At 44.1% G+C, this 17425-nt stretch overlaps 4 non-coding genes across 4 annotated transcripts; 3 read left to right on the forward strand and 1 right to left on the reverse strand.

Annotated features, from left to right (window-relative positions):
* Nucleotides 1-305: 305 nt before the first annotated feature.
* trnac-gca (transfer RNA cysteine (anticodon GCA)) lies at nucleotides 306-377 on the reverse strand. Its single transcript has one exon. It is a non-coding gene; the product is annotated as a tRNA-Cys (tRNA).
* Nucleotides 378-7859: 7482 nt separating this feature from the next.
* trnac-gca (transfer RNA cysteine (anticodon GCA)) lies at nucleotides 7860-7931 on the forward strand. Its single transcript has one exon. It is a non-coding gene; the product is annotated as a tRNA-Cys (tRNA).
* A 4068-nt stretch (nucleotides 7932-11999) lies between these two features.
* trnac-gca (transfer RNA cysteine (anticodon GCA)) lies at nucleotides 12000-12071 on the forward strand. Its single transcript has one exon. It is a non-coding gene; the product is annotated as a tRNA-Cys (tRNA).
* A 4968-nt stretch (nucleotides 12072-17039) lies between these two features.
* Nucleotides 17040-17113, forward strand: trnac-gca (transfer RNA cysteine (anticodon GCA)). The gene has a single exon. It is a non-coding gene; the product is annotated as a tRNA-Cys (tRNA).
* The last annotated feature ends 312 nt before the right edge of the window (nucleotides 17114-17425 follow it).

Here is a 17425-nt window from a genome sequence, read left to right on the forward strand (position 1 = left end):
ACAATGCAGCAGGCCAAGGACGGACATGTGGGCATGAGAGCAGGGTGGAGTGTTGAAATGGCAAGCGACAGGGAGGTCTGGGTCATGCTTGCGAACAGACCGAAGGTGTTCCACAAAGTGGTCATCCAGTCTGCGTTTGGTCTCTCCAATGTAGAGGAAACCGCATTGGGAGCAGCGAATGCAGTAGACTAAATTGAGGGAAGTGCAAGTGAAATGCTGCTTCACTTAAAAGGAGTGTTTAGGCCTCTAAACTTCTAGCCTGATTTATTTGTCTAAAGATTTAGATGTTGGTAGCTGATTTCATAAGGGGGCAATTGGATTTGAACCAGGGACCTCTTGATCTGCAGTCAAATGCTCTACCACTGAGGTATACCCCCTACTACATACTTGTGACCCTATGAGTTCAGTAGTCTCGTATGGAAAAGCAAGCAAAACAAAGGAGGAAAAAAAGAAGCAGAAACCTTTAGGTGTTGGAAACCTGAAATGAGGAAGGAAATGGCTGGAAAGACCCATCAGTTCAGACTATAACAGCTCCGAAGAAGAGTCATATGAACTCGAAACTCTGTTTCTCACTCCACAGATGCTGCCTGGCCTGTTGAGCTTTTCCAGAGATTTCACTTCAGATTTCCAGCATCCACAGTATTCTGCTTTCAGCTCAGGCTATACCCATGGAGACAATAGGTGAGCCTGCAGTATAGCTCAATGATGGAATCTTTGTAGATGCGATGATCCCTAGTTTAAGTCTATGCACCCTCTCACTAGCTTTAAACCTATCACAAAGAATTAGTTATTCTCAGCCATCTTTATACCAGATTGGTAATTAGTGCAATCGGACATGAATAGTTACCATGCTGATTTTGAACGATCAGAGATTTCATCAAAGCAAAACATTGCCGATGTTGGAAATCTGAAATAAAAATGGAAAATGCTAGAAGCAATCAACAGACCCGGCAGCATCTGGGGAGAGAGTTTAAGTTTCAGGTCATGACCTTTCATCAGAACTTCATCGAGTAGTTCACCATTACCTAATAATTCTTTGAATTGACCCCACTTTTTTTTTTACTTGTTTCATCAGCAAAGGTACCTGAAGTTTTGGTTGTCCTGAATATTATATTTGATTCTGAAGCACATTGAGTGCCCAGATAGACTTGGGCGTATAGATCAGGTGGCCGAACATTTGACTACAGTTCCAGAATTTCCCAGTTCAACTGTGGCCGCCCTCTTAATACCTTCCACGTTTGACGATTAACAGCTCCTGCTGTAACCCCCACACCACACTGGCTTGTGACCATTATAATTTCTAACCCTAACCACTTTTCACCAATGTTTGAGCCTTGGAGTGCTCAAGGTGCAGCTTTGGGGTTTCAGTGGGAGATGCAGAGATCCAGGGGTTGCTGGTTCCTTGTCCAGTTTCCACTCAGGGAGGTTTGTGTTCAGTGTAAAGAATAAGCACGGAACAAGTTTCACAAACTGTTGCAGGTTTCCTAGGCTTCTTCCGCAACACTTCCCAAATCTGCAATTTCACCACCTAGAAGGGGCAGGAGCATGGGAACACCACCAAGTTCCCCTACTGGCTAAAAACCATTCTGCCTCAGGCATATCATCACTGAGTCAAAATCCATGAACTCCTGAGTGAACAGGAAACACCTTCACCATCCAGAATGAGACTGACCCCAGCACCTTTTCTAGGGCAACCAAGAATGGGCTAAAAAAATGCTGGCCTTGCAAGTGATGCCCGCATCTCAAGTAAACATGAGAATGATAATAATTTGCATCACCATGACAGAGGTTTACATTATGCCTCCACAGTTGTCCTGCCACTGCAGGATATTTGCCCAGAGCAGCAGTTTTGTGTTTGGCATCATTTGGAAGCAGTGGCCAAGAGAGAAACAAATGTTAATTCCCATTAAACTGTGTAATCCCCTGGACTTGAGGCTGGTTTGTGGGCTCAGGTGCTGCTTTAACTTTGGATTGTTGACTGTTAAGAGGTGGAAATGGATTAAACACAAATTGTAAACGAGGCCAGGATTTACAGATGGAAGCAAGCAGGCAAAATGCTTCTTAACCTGTTTACTGAGGAAACCACCATAGTAAATGAACAGAAAATATCCTTACTTGTTACAGGAATAGGAGTAGGCCATTCGGCTCCTTAACCCTAAAAATGATCCGTACAATTTCTGTTATAACTTTGAAATAAAGCACAACTTGTTGGAAACATTCATTAAGCTTATTGCCGTACTGTACTAGAATGTGACTGATGAATCGAGCCACATTTATTAGGCGCTGTGATAAACAACTATTTACTCAAAAAACAGAACGTGCTGGAAACACTCAGCAGGTCAGACACCTGTGGAGAGAGAGAGAAACAGAGTTAACACCTGACCTTATGTCAGAACTGGGGGTGCTTTGGATCTGAGAGAATGGAGTTGCCTCAACTTCAGAGGGAGGGCGGCTAAAGTGAATGAGGGAAGTAGAAAAATTGAGGCAGCAGATGTTCACAGGGCCATAATAAGATCAATAATAAAAAGGTCAAAAGATAAATAAAAAGATCAAGAGAGTGTCTGAGGCCAGCACAAGGGATCCAGGCAGAAAATAAATTCTGAAAACAGGAGAAAGGGTAATTCTGATGAGAGGCCATTGACCTAAGACGTTAACTCCGTTTCGAGCCCCACAGGCACTTTCGGATCTGCTGAGCATTTCCAGCATTTCTGTTTGGGTTTTAGATTTTCAGCATCCACAGCGTTTCACTTTTGTTTCCCTGCTCCAGCTTCCTGCTATTGTGAGACCCAATACCACTGCTCCCCACAAGGTGGAGGTACACTCAAAGCCTTGAGTGAACAAAGTAGGACATGTGTTGGAGAGGAGCTGAAATTTCTTCTAACATCCATCCTCGAACAAAAGCAAAATGATAGAAGGGAATGTGGACTAAATTCAGAAACAGCAAACACCAACAGTTTAGTAAAACTTTAAGTTTTGTTGCCGCTTATCTGCATTGTTGCTATGTATAACCATCAGAGCCATGTAATTTGGGATGGGGTTATAGCTCAGTGGTAGAGCACTTGCCTTCAAATTATAATGGTTCTCCCATTCAAGTCTGGGTGTTCCCTTTCTCTCTTTTAGTTAGTCACTAATTATTAAATTTAAATACATAGAAATGAACCTCTCCCAGCTGACGTCATCTAACACAGTCAGCACTGAATATAGTACTTAGGAACAGGAGTAGGCAATTCAGCCCTTCAAACCTGCTCCACTATTCAATAAGGTCATGGCTGATCTGGTCGTGGTCTCAACTCCACTTTGCCATCGGCCCCCTTCTATTGTCTGCTTTTCAATTCTCCATTATATGTTTATCTAGCTTTCTGTTAAAGGGCTATTTGCCTTAACTGCTCCTTGTGGTAGCATGTTCTAACCAATCTCAGCAAAGACATTACGCAGTCTCTGTAACTACTAGAGCAGAATCAAGAATGATACAGCACAGGAAGAGGCCATTTGCTCCATCATATCTGTACTGGCTTTTTGTAGAGTTAACCAAATAGTCTATGATTGATGGTCTTGGTACAATTGATAGGTTTTTAAAAACTGAATTCTAGAACCCTGATTCTAGAAAGCCTCACTGAGGGGAATGTTGAGCAAGATTCAGAGTTTTTTCTCTTATTATACACGGGCATTTATTGCCCATCCCTAATTGCCCTTGAGATGGTGGTAGTGAGCTGCCTTCTTGAACTGCTGCAGTCCATGTGGTGTAGGTACTCCCACAGTGCTGTTAGGGAAGGAGTTCCAGGATTTTGATCTAGCGACAGTGAAGGAACAATGATACATTTCCAAGTCAGGATAGTGAGTGGCTTGGAGGGGAACTTCCAGGTGGTGGTGTTCCCATGTGTCTGCTGTCCTTGTCCTTCTAATTGGGAATGGTTGTGGGTTTGGAAGATGCTGTTTAAGGAGTCGAAATGCTGACAGTTTTGTTGCTGTTCACCTGTTTTGTTGCTATGAGTAACTGTCGCGGTCACACCATGTTGTTGATGGGCCTGAGCCCAGCAGAGCAATGAATATTTTAATGTTCAGTGTGACCAGATATGTGACTGCACAATGAAGGAATGTTTGCTTCATAAGAGACGAAGAATAAACCTGCAAGATTATTCCAAATGTAGACTAAAAGTGCAGGCACCATGGATGCATTATTCGTAAAAGAAAGAAGTCAGGCTAATCAATGATTAGGCCCCAGTTGGAGTGTTGTGCACAGTTCTGGGTATGGCACTTTAGGAAAGATGTCAAGACCTTGGAGAATGTACAGGGAATACTTATCAGGATGGCACCAGGAAGGAGGGACTTCGGTTATCTGGAGAGACAGGAGAAGCTGAGGTTGCTCCCGTTGAAATATCAAAGGGTGAGAGGAGACCTAATAGCAGCATTCAAAGTTATGGAGGGGATTGATAGAGAAAGGAAGGAGAAACTATTGCCTTTAGCTAGTAGGTCGATAATGAGGTTATGGATTTTAAATAATCAACAAAGCAACTAGAAGTGAAATGAGGAGAAATGGTTTCACCTTTGATCTGGAACAGACTGCCTGAGGAATCCGAATCTATAAGATATTTCTCAAAAGGACATTTATCTGAAGAGAACTAAGTTTCAGGGTTATGGGCAAAAATCAGGGCTGTGGGACTAAATGATAAAGATTCAGCACTGGCAGGCAGGGTGCCCACTCGCTGAAATGCATCTCTTTTTCTTTCTTGGAATGTGGGTGTCACTGGCAAGGCCAGCATTTATTTGCCCCCCCACCCCCACCCCCCGCTAATTACCTTTGAACTGGGTGACTTGCTAAAATTATTTCAGAGGGCAGTTAAGAGTCAACCACGTTGCTGCTGTGGGTCTGGAGTCAGATGTAGGCCAGACCAGGTAAGGACGGCAGATTTCCTTCCCTAAAGGGCATTAGTGAACCAGATGGGTTTTTACAATAATTGGTGATAGTTCCATGGTCACCATTACTGAGACTAGCTTCATACTCCAGATTTTATTAATTGAATCCAAACTTCATCAGCTGCTATGTAATGCTGTGTTTTAGCTTCACCTCATATTTAGGTATGCCCAGTGTTGCTCCTGGCATACTCTCCTGCACTCTTCATTGAACCAAAGTTGAACCCCCTGCTTGGTTGTAATGGTAGAGTGGGGCATATGTCAGGCCATGAGTTTACACATTGTGGTCAAATACAATTCTGCTGCTGCTGATGGCCCACAGTGCCTCATGGACGCCCAGTTTTGAGCTGCTAGATCGGTTCGAAATTTCTTTTCCCCTGGAGGGTAGTAGGGGGTCTGGAACTCACTGCCTGAAAGGGCAGTAGAGGCATAAACCCTCATCTCATTTAAAAAGTAAATATGCACCTCAAGTGCCATAACCCGTTGGGCTCAGCGCAAACGTTGGAAAGTGGGATTAGGCAGGGTGCCACATTGTTTGGCTGGCATGGGCCACATGGCGTCTTTCTGTGCCATTAACTCATTCATCTGTGGGGCAGCTCTCCCAATTTTGGCAAGGAGGTCTTTGCAGGGACAACAGGCCTGGGCAGGGTCTGCCATTGTCATTCCTGGTGCCCAGGTCAAGGCCGGGTGGTACATCCAGTTTCATTCCTTTTCGACTTTGCAGCAGTTTGGTACAACTGAGTTGCTTTCGGAAGACCGCTAAGAGTGCTGTGTGGACCTGGAGTCACATGTAAGCTAGACCAGGTAAGGGACCAACAGGACATGACCAAACCAGGTGGGTTTTTGCAACAATTGGCACGGTTGTAGCTTTATATTCCAGATTTATTAATTGAATTTAAAATTCAACAGCTGCCAGGGTGGGATTTGAATTGATGCTCCCAGAGAATTGGGTTGGACACCTGGATTATGAGTTAAGCAACAGCATAATTACACCATCACCTTCCACTGAGGCCAGCAGTGAACATTAGCGACTGTAAGATAAGTCGTTGGGCCTTCATTTTAGTTCTTCATTAAACAAAATATTGAGCCAAGCCCCTCATTGGCGGAAAACCATTGTATTGACATGCCTGGGTTTAGCTGTGTGATGGCATATTTCACGACAGGTGATATCCAGGATCCTCCTCCCCAACATTTATCATGTAAAACGGCAAATATTTGTGCAATCAGAAAATGTTGGAAATGATCGGCATGTCAGGTAACACCTGCAGAGGAAGAAATTAAGGTTTAATGTTTCAAGTCGATGACCTCTGGTTGGAATGAAGACTGGACCCACTGAGTGTTTCCAGCATTTTATGTTTTAGTGCAGATTGCTACGGACAATCGTATCTTGTAAAACAAATCAACCGATTGAATAACCAAGGGGGGTATAGTGCAGTGGTAGAGCATCTGCCTATTGACCAAGGTAAATGGCAAGCTCAGCCCTGTGGACCCTGCATCTAGCATCTGGGAGCTAGTGCCAAAATTGGGAGAGCTGTCTCACAGGCTAGTCAAGCAACAGCCTGGCATAGTCATACTCACAGGATCATACCTTACAGACAATGTCCCAGACACAACCATCACCATCCCTGGATATGTCCTGTTTCACCAGCAGGACAGACCCAGCAGAGGTGGTGGCACAGTGGTATACAGTCAGGAGGGAGTTGCCATGGGAGTCCTCAACATCAACTCAGGACCCCATGAAATCTAATGGCATCAGGTCAAACATGGGCAAGGAAGCCCTCAGCTGATGAATCAGTAGTCCTCCATGTTGAACATCACTTGGAGGAAGCACTGAGAATGACAAGGGAGCAGAATGTACTCTGAGTGGGTGGTAGCACCATCAGAGTGAGCTGGCCAAGTCTTAAAGGACATAGCTGCTAGACTGGGTCTGCGGCAGGTGCTGAGGGAACCAACAAGCGGGAAAAATATACTTGACTTCATCCTCACCAACCTGCCTGCCGCAGATGCATCTGTCCATGACAGTGTCAGTAGGAGTGACCACCGCACAGTCCATGTGGAGATGAAGTCCTGTCTTCACATTGAGGATACCCTCCACTGTGTTGTGTGTCACTACCACCTTGCTAAATGGGATAAAGTTTGAACAGATCTAGCAACTCAAGGCTTGGCATCCATGAGGTGCTGTGGGCAATCAGCAGCAGCAGAATTGTACTCAAACACAATCTGTAACCTCATGGCCCGGCATATCCCCCACTTTATCATTACCACCAAGCCAGGGGATCAACCCTGGTTCAATGAAGAGTGCAGGAGGGCATGCCAGGAGCAACACCAGCCATACCTAAAAATGAGGTGTCAACCTGGTGAAGCTACAACACAGGACTACTTGCATGCCAAAGACCATAAGCAGCAAGAGATAGAGCAAAATGATTCCAAAACCAGCGCATCAGTAGTAGAGCCTCCAAAACATTCACCTTTCCGTGTGTAATTAGGAATGGGCAATAACAATTCTAGTCTAGCCAGCAATGCCCACTTCTGGAGAAAGAATTTTTAAAAATAGTCCTTGCCCTGTAAACAATTTCCCTTGAAGCATCTATCCCATTGTCTCTGAACGCCTACCCTAGGAACTTTTCAGGCTCGGTGTTTGAGGGGTACAGTACAGTGCTAGAGCTGTTTGTCAAATAAGAGGCTGGTTCAAATCCCAGTTCCCCCTTATAAAATCAATCTACGAGCAAGTGTTATATTTTATTTTCTGCCTATTCCTCTAGTGATCAAACAGTGTCAAACAGATCATGGCTCTCCAGATCATGGTGTTGATTTTCACTCTGGAGTAGGGCGGTCCAATTCTCCCCAGTCCCTCACTTTTCATTGTTTGCCCTGTAAATTATGTCCTGATGATGATGCAGCCAATTCTCTCTCTATAAAAGCATCTCTTTGGCTTTTGACCTCAGTAAGGGGGTATAGCTCAGTGGTAGAGCATTTGACTGCAGATCAAGAGGTCTCTGGTTCAAATCCAGGTGCCCCCTTGTAAAGTTGCCTTTAGTGTAAGCTGTATGCTTTGTTTTCTGCCCAAGGTGCATGGCAACCAGCAAGGAATACCACACAGGCAAAAGTGATCCAACCCATTCTGCTCCCTTCTGCAGAGCAAACCAATTCATCTCACACCTTTGATTTTTTATCCTCCTTCCCTGCAAAACATTCCCCTTTCAATGTGTATCCATGTCTTTCTTGAACTCATTACATAATCTTTTCGGTGCCCACAGTTTGTGTCAATGTGTGTAGCTCAGTGGGAAAGCATTTGATTACAGAGCAAGTGGTCACTGCTTTAATTCCACATACCCTCTTGTTAAATCAAAATGCAGGTGAAATGCAGAAGTATTCATCTCTCCAGCAACCAGAGAAGCAATAATATGTGATGATGATCCAATTCCTTCAGCTCCCTGGCAGAGGTAACCAGATTCCATCAGTGTCTTGATTCTTCCTCCTTTGGTCTGTAATGTGCTACCTGATCTGTCCCTCGCTTTTCAGTCCTTGCCCTGTGAATCATTTCCTGATCAGTAACTAGACAATTCTCTCTTGAAGTCTACAGAACCTTTATGGCTTCTGTGATTTTGCTGAGGGGGATATACCTCAGTGGCAGAGCATTTGACTGCAAGTCAAGAGTTTTATGATTCAAAACCATCAAATCTTTTTTGATTGATGAATGTGCAATTTGTGTATGTGTTTCTCCACCTGATGATCAACGAATCCCATGCAGATCATGGCTCTCTTGTCCATTATGGTGATTTTCAGTCTCGAGCAGGTCTATCTAATCCAACCCAGTCCCTTACTTTTCATCCAGGGCAAACCAGCACACTTAATTCACACCCCACCCAGCACCTCCAACATTGAGTCCGTGCATCACCGACTCACAGTGGCAGCAGTGTGTACGATCTACAAGATGCACTGCAGCAACTCACCAAGGTTCCTCGCACAGCACCTTCCAAATGTGCGACTTCTACCACTTAGAAGGACAAGGGCAGCAGATGCATGGGAGCACCACCAGCTGCAAGTTTCCCTCCAAGCCACACTCCATTCTGACTTGGAAGGATATCACTGTTCCTTGCCTGTCACTGGGTCAATATCCATGATCTCCCTCTGAAACAGTCCTGTGGATGCACCTACACCACATGCACTGCAGAGATTCAAGAAGACAGCTCAGCACCACCTTCTCAAGGGCAATTAGGGTTGGGCAATCAAAATGCTGGTCTATCCAGCCATGCCCACTTCCCATGAAAAAATATACAAACTAGGCCTTGCCCTGTAAATGATTTCCTGATAAGCACCTAGCAAATTGTCTCTCAAAGCCAACCCCAGAAACATATCATTTGCAATGGCTCAATAGTAGAGCATTTGACTACAGATCAAAGGGGCTTCTGGTTCTAATCCAAATCCCTCTTCATAAAATTGTCCTTAGTGTAAGCTGAATACTTTGTTTTCTGCCCAAAGTGCATAGCAAGCAGCAAGGAATACCACACAGGTGAAGGTGATCCAATCAGTTCTGGCCCCCTTTGGCTCCTGTACAGAGCTAACCAATTCATCTCACACCTTTGATTTTTCATCCCTGCAAAACATTCCCCTTTCAGTGCGTATCCGTGTCTCCCTTGAACTCGTTACTGAATCTTTTCAACGGTTGGAGGTTGTGTCACTGGGTGTAGCTCAATGACTGGAAGTCAACAGGATTTCTGCTTGATATACAGATACCCCCTTATAAAATCAGCTCCTCGGTCAAATCATATGCATTCATTGGTCCAACAACAATAGAACTAATTAGCAGGTGACCAGAATCCAATTCCTCTGGCTCTGTGGTGGAGGTAACCAAATTCTATCAGAACCCTGATTCTGGCTCTGTTGCTCAGTATTGTGCTTCCCCATCTGTCTATATACAATCCCCTCCTGAAATGCAGTATTGAATATTTTCCTGTTTGTAGCCCAGCAGTGGAGCATTTCACTGCAAATTTGCAGCTCCATGATTCAAATCTAGGTGCCACCTCATAAAATTAAAATTCACTATTTGCACAACCATTCCTCTAGCAATCAGTAGCGATCACAACCATTCCTCTGGTGATCAATAGTGATCAAATAATGTCACACAGCCAATGACTCTCCAGAACATGATGTTGATTTTCACTCTGGAGTAGGGCGGTCCAATTCATCCCAGTCCCTCACTTTTCATTGCTTGCCCTGTAAATTATTTCCTGATGACGACTCAGCCAATTCTCTCTCGGGGTCTGTAACAGCATCTCTTTGGCTTCTGTCTGTGCAATGAAGGGGTATAGCTCAGTGGTAGAGCATTTAACTACTAAAACAGGAGGCTTGTGTGTTTCAAACCCAAGTCCCTCCTTTCCCTCCCCCACCCCCACTACAAAATCCCAGATTGACAAATGTGCAATTTGTCCATGTATTTCTCTATTTGACAACCAAAGCAGCAATCACTGAATGGTGTACAGATCATTCATTTTGGTGATTTTGAGTCCGGAGCAGGGCTATGTAATCCAGCATAGTCCTTTATTTTTCATCCAGGAAACAGGAGCATGCGTGATTGGCACACCACTCACCACCTCCAACATTGAGTCAATGCACCGCAGACGCACAGTCATATCGTGTGTACCATCTACAAGATGCACTGCAGCAACTCACCAAGACCCCTTCAACAGCACCTTCGAAATCCATGACTTCTACCACTTAGAAGCACAATGGCAGCAGTTGCTTGGGAACACCACATCCTGCAAGTCTCCATCCACGCCACACTCCAACCTAACACGGAACAATCTCACCGTTCCTTTGCTGTTGCTGGCTAAATATCCATAAACTCCCTCTGACCGAGTTCTGTGAATGTATCTACACCACATGCACTGCAGAGATTCAAGGAAGCAGCTCAGCACCACCTTCTCAAGGGCAATTAGGGATGGGCAATAAAAATGCTGCTCTAGTCAGCCACGCCCACTTCCAGTGGAAGAATATACAAACTACTCCTTGCATTGCAAATGATTTCCTGATAAGCACTTAAACTTTTTCTCTCAAAGCCAAAGAGATGCTGTTACAGACCCCGGGAGAGAATTGCCTGAGTCGTCAGCAGGAAATAATTTAAAGGGCAAACAATATAAACTGAGGAACTGGGATGAATTGGACCGCCCTACTCCAGAGTGAAAATCAACATCATGTTCTGGAGAATAGTGAATTTTAATTTTATAAGGTGACACCTAGATTTGAATCAAGGAGCTGCAAATCTGCAGTGAAATGCTCCAAATTTTTCTCTCAAAATCTACATGAGGAACGTTGGCCATCCATTGCTCAGTATTGAGCTTCCCCACCTGTCTGTATCCAATCCCCTCCTGAAATGTAGTATTGAATCTTTTCCTGTTTGTAGCTCAGAAGTGGAGCATTTCACTGCAGATTTGCAGCCTCTTGATTCAAATCTAGGTGGAACCTCATAAAATTAAAATTCACTATTTGCACACCTATTCCTCTGGTGATCAGTAGCGATCAAATAATGTCACGCATCTCATCCAGGACAAAGCAGCACACTTAATTCGCCCCCCACCCAGCACCTCCAGTCGGTGCACCACCGCCACACAGCGGCAGCAGTGTGTACCATCTACAAAATGCATTGCAGCAACTCACCAAGGCTCCTCGTACAGCACATTCCAAACATGTGGCCTCTACCACTTAGAAGGGCAAGGGCAGCAGATGCATGGGAACACCGCCAGCTGCAAGTTTCCCTCCAAGCCACACTCCATCCTGACTTGGAATGGTATCACCGTTCTTTGGCTGTTGTTGGGCCAAAATCCATGAACTCCCTCTTAAACAGTCTTGTGGATGCACCTGCACCACATGGACATGCAGCGATTGAAGGCAGCTCAGCACCACCTCCTGAATGATAATTAGTGATGGGCAATGAAAACACTATTCTAGCCAGCAAGACCCACTTACTGTGAAAGAATATACAAATTAGAATATACAAATTGCCCTGTAAGTGATTTCCTGATGAGTACTGAGCATATTGTCCCTCACAATCTGCTACAGAAACGTTTAAGTTTTAAAGTTACACCTAAGGGGGTATAGCTCAGTGGTAGAGCATTTGACTGCAGATCAAGAGGTCCCTGGTTCAAATCCAGGTGCCCCCTCATCAAGTCAATGTAGCAGCAAATGACATATTTTGTTATCTGCTCAAGGAATACAGCAACCAGCAAGGAATACCACACAGGTTAAAGTGATCCAATCCATTCTGCTCCATTTTGGCTCCTATGCAGAGCTAACTAATTCACCTCACAACTTTGATTTTTTTATCCTCTTTGCCCTGCAAAACATTCCCCTTTCAGTGTGTATCCATGTCTCATGAACTCATTCCTGGATCTTTTCAGCGGCCGGAGCTTGTCACTGGGTGTAGCTCAGTGACTGCAGTTCAACAGGATTTCTGCTTGATATGCAGATACCCCCTTATAAAATCAGCTTCTAGGTCAAATCATATGCATTCATCTATCCGACAACCCTAGAATCAAATAGCAGGTGACCATAATCCAATGGTCCTGAAATAGTCCTGTGGATGTACCTACATCATGTGGATATGTGGTGATTCCAGAAGGTGGTTCAGCACCACCTTCTCATGGGTAATTAGGGATGGGCGATAAAAATGCTATTTTAACCAGTGACTCCCACTTCCTGTGAAAGAAGATAAAAAATTGCTTGCCCTGTAAATGATTTCCTGATAAGTACCAAGCATGTTGTCTCTTAATTTTTGCCATGAAACGTTTTGTTGTTTCCACTTTGCTTTAGGGGGTGTAGCTCAGTGGTAGAGCACTTGACTACAGATTGCAAGATCCCGCTGGAACAAATCTAGGTTCCCCCTTATAAAGCCAACGTAAGAACAAGTAGCATGTTTTGTTTTCTGCCCAAGGTTCATAGCAACCAGCAAGGAATGCCATGCAGCTGAAAACAATCCAATCCATTCTTGCTCCATTTTGGCTCCTATGCAGAGCTGACCAATTCATCTCACAACTTTGAGTTTTTTTATCCTCTTTGCCCTGCAAAACATTCCCCTTTCAGTGCGTATCCATGTCTCTCTTGAATTCGTTACTGAATCTTTTCAGTAGCCAGGGCTTGCGTCCCTGGGTGTAGCTCAACGAGAGAGCATTTGACTGCAAGTCAACAGGTTTCTGTTTGATATCAACGTACCCCTTACAAAACCAGCCTCTAGGTCAAATCATATCCATTCATCTATCCAACAACCATAGAATCAATTAGCAGGGGACCATATTCCAATTCCTCTGGCTCTGTGGTGCAGGTAACTAAATTCTACCAGAACTCTGGAGAATCGCATAGCTAGGGTCGTAGATAGGGCTTTAAACTAAATAGTGGCGGGGGGAGGGTTCAGTTGCATGGAAATATAAAAAATCAAAGTTTAAGGAGAGGGTAAGTGTGCAGGTTAGTGACGAGGCTGATTGCTATCAAAAAGTGAAAGGAAGGGACAGAGTGTGTGAACGCCATATTGCACCAAAGAGTCACATAAGAGTAGGGAAAATTGACAATAGGGCAAACTTAAAGGCTTTGTACCTGAATGCGCATAGCATTAACTAATGAGTTAACAACGCAAACAGAGATAAAGAGGTATGATTTGGTGGCAATTACTGAGACGTGGTTACAGGGAGAACAGGTTTGGGAGTTGAATATCCAAGGGTACTCAGTGTTTTGGAAAGAAAGGCAGGAAGGGAAAGGAGGTGGTGTAGCTTTGTTAGTAAAGGAAGAGATCAGTGCTATAGTGAGGAATGATACAGGCATTGGAGAGCATGACGTAGAGTCAGTCTGGGTAGAAATAAGAAATAGCTAGGGAAAGAAATCCCTGGTGGCAGTAATCTATAGGTCTCCAAACAGTAGTTTAGCAGTAGGGCACAGTATAAACCAGGAAATATTAGGAGCATGTAAGAAAGGCATGACAATAATCATGGGTGATTTTAATATGCATGGACTGGACTAATCAAATTGGCAAGGGTAGCCTTGAGGGAGAGTTCATAGAGTGTATTGGAGATTGTTTCTTGGAGCAATATGTTGTGGAACCAACCAGGGAGCAGGCTATTCTAGATTTGGTTTTGTGTAATGAGATGGGATTAATTAATGATCTCATAGTAAAGGATCCTCTAGGGAAGAGTGATCATAGCATGCTAGAATTTCAAGTTCAGTTTGAGAGCGAGAAACGTGAGTCCCACACTAGTGTTCTGGAGTTTAACAAAGGTAACTACATAGGCATGAGGGCAGGTTTGGCCCTCGTGGAATTGTCAGGAAGACTACAAGGTAGGACAGTTGATGAACAGTGGCAGGTATTTAAGGAGATATTCAATTCCTCCCAAGTAAAATATATTGCAAAGAGGAAGAAAGATGGTAAGAGGGAGATAAAGCATCCATGGCTAAGCAAGGAAGTTAAAGATAACTTAAAGGCAAAAACTAAGGCACACCAAATTGCAAAGGTCAGTGGCAGGCTGGAAGATTGGGAAATTTAAAGATCAACAAAGGGTTACTAAAAAAATAATAAAAAGAGCAAAAGTAAATTATGAAAGAAAACTAATGCAAAATCTAAAAACTGATAGCAAAAGCTTCTACGAGTATATAAAAGGAAAGAGAGCAGCTAAAGTGAATGTTGGTCCCTTGGAGGACTAGGCTGGGGAGCTAATAGTGGGCAACGCAGAAATGGCAGAGATGCTTAATCAATGTTTTGCCTCAGTTTTCACGGCGGAGGACACTAGTACCACCCCAATAGTAACAGGTTTTGCAGAGGGTATAGAGAAGGAGGAACTTAGAACAATCACCATCACTAGAAAAAAAGTACTGAGCAAACTATTGGGATTAATGGGTGACAAGTCCCCAGGACCTGATGGCCTACATCCCAGGGTCTTAAAGGAAGTGGCAGTGGAGATAGTGGATGCGTTGGCTATAATATTCCAAAATTCCCTGGATTCTGGAAAGGTTCCAGTGGATTGGAAAAATGCTAATATAACACCCTTATTCAGAAAGAGGGGGGAGGGTGGGGGGGGACGACAGAAAGTAGGAAGCTATAAATCAGTTAGTTTAACATCTGTCGTTGGGAAATTGTTGGAATCCATTATTAGGGAAGTAGTAATGGGGCATTTAGAAAGTTAAAATGCAATCCATCAGAGTCAGCATGGTTTTATGTAGAGTAAATCGCGTTTGACTAATTTGCTAGAGTTCTTTGAAGATGTGACAAGCAAAGTGGATAATGGGGATCCTGTATATGTAGTATATCTAGACTTCCAGAAGGCCTTTGATAAGGTGCCGCACAAAAGATTAATACACAAGATAAGATCACACGGAATTAGGGGTAATATACTAGCTTGGATAGAGGATTGGCTAACTAACAGAAAGCAGAGAGTTGGGATAAATGGGTCTTTTTCTGGATGGCAAGCTGTAACTAGTGGGGTGCCACAGTGGTTGGTCCTTGGGCCCCAACTATTTACAATCTATATTAATGACTTGGATTGACCTGGATAGAAGGTACTATAGCTAAATTTGCAGATGACACCAAAATAGGTGGGAAAGTAAATTGCAATGAAGAAATAAGAAATTTACAAATGGATATGGACAGGTTAGGTGAATGGGCCAAAATTTGGCAGATGGAGTTTAACGTGGATAAGCGTGAGGTTATCCATTTTGGTCAGGAGAATAAAAAGGCAACTTATTACTCAAATGGAGAGAAACTTCAGAATGCTTCAGTGCAGAGGGGTCTGGGTGCCCTTGTGCATGAATCGCTGAAAGCTAGTATGCAGGTACAGCAGGTAATAAGGAAGGCAAATGGAATTTTGGAATTTTATTGCTAAAGGAATAGATTGTAAAAATAGGGAAGTGTTGTTGCAACTGTACAAGGCATTGGTGAGACCGCACCTGGAGTACTGTGCACAGTTTTGGTCCCCTTACTTGAGGAAGGATGTAGTTGCACTGGAGGCGGTTCAGAGGAGGTTCACTAGATTGATTCCAGAGATGCGGGGCTTGTCTTATGAGGAGAGATTGAGCAAGTTAGGCTATACTCGCTAGAGTTTAGAAGGATGAGAGGAGATCTAATTGAGGTATATAAGATGCTAAAGGGGATAGACAAAGTAGACGTGAAGCGGATATTTCCCCTTGTGGGGCATTCTAGATGAGAGGCCATAGTTTTAGGCTAAGGGGTGGTAGATTTAAATCAGAAATGAGGAGGAATTACTTTTCTCAAAGGGTCGTGAATCTGTAGAATTCACCACCTCAGAGTGCAGTGGATGCCGGGACGCTGAATAAATTTAAGGAGGAGATAGACAGATTTTTAATTAGTAACAGGTTGAAAAGTTAGGGGGAGAGGGTGGGAAATTTGAGTTGAGGCTGAAATGAGATCAGCCATGATCATATTGAATGGCAGGGCAGGCTCGAGGGGCTGAATTGCCTACTCCTGCTCCTAGTTCTCATGTTTTTATGACAACAACCAAAGCAGCAGTCAATGAATGGCATGCAGACCATCCCTCTATTGTCCCTAATGTTGATTTTTGAGTCTGGACCAGAGCTATCTAATCCACCACAGTCCCTTGCTTTTCATCCAGGACAAAGAAGCACGCTTGATTGGCACGCCACTCACTGCCTCCAACATTGAACCCATGTACCGCCAACACACAGTGGCATCAAACTGTACCATCCACAAGATGCACTGCAGCAACTTCAACAGCACCTTCGAAACCCATGACTTCCACCACTTAGAAGCACAACAGCAGCAGATGCATGGGAGCACCACAACAAGTCTGCCTCCATGCCACACTTCATCCTGACATGGGATGATCTCACCGTTCCTTCACTGTTGCTGGCTAAAAACCCATGAACTCCCTCTGAAACAGTCCTGTGGGTGTACCTACACCACATGCACTGCAGAGATTCAAGAAGGCAGCTCAGCACCACCTTCTCATGGACAATTAGGGATGGGCAATCAAAATGCTGGTCTAGCCAGCGGTGGCCTCGTCCCGTGAAAGAATATACAAACTAGGCCTTGCCCTGTAAATGATTTCCTGATAAGCACCTATTGAATTGTCTCTCAATGTCTACACGAGAAGTGCTTCACCACTGGAGGCTGAGGGGGTATAGCTCAGTGGTAGAGCATTTGACTGCAGATCTAAGAGGTCCCTGGTTCAAATCCAGGTTGCTCCCTCCTAGAATTGCCCTTAGTGCAAGTTGTGTGCTCTCCTTTCTGCCTAAGGTGTATAGCAACACCAAGGTGTGCCATAGGTGAAAGCAATCCAATTCATCCTGCACCTTTTTGGCTCCTATGCAAAGTTAACCAATTCACCTTTGATATTTTATCCTCTTTGCCCTGCAAAACATTCCTCTATCAGTGGGTATCCATTTCTCCTGAACTCATTCCTGGATCTTTTCAGCGGCCGGAGCTTGTCACTGGGTGTAGCTCAGTGACTGCAATTCAACAGGATTTCTGCTTGATATGCAGATACCCCCTTATAAAATC

The sequence above is a fragment of the Cetorhinus maximus genome, chromosome 25 (assembly GCF_964194155.1).
Source record: "Cetorhinus maximus chromosome 25, sCetMax3.hap1.1, whole genome shotgun sequence".
Lineage (NCBI taxonomy): Eukaryota > Metazoa > Chordata > Chondrichthyes > Lamniformes > Cetorhinidae > Cetorhinus > Cetorhinus maximus.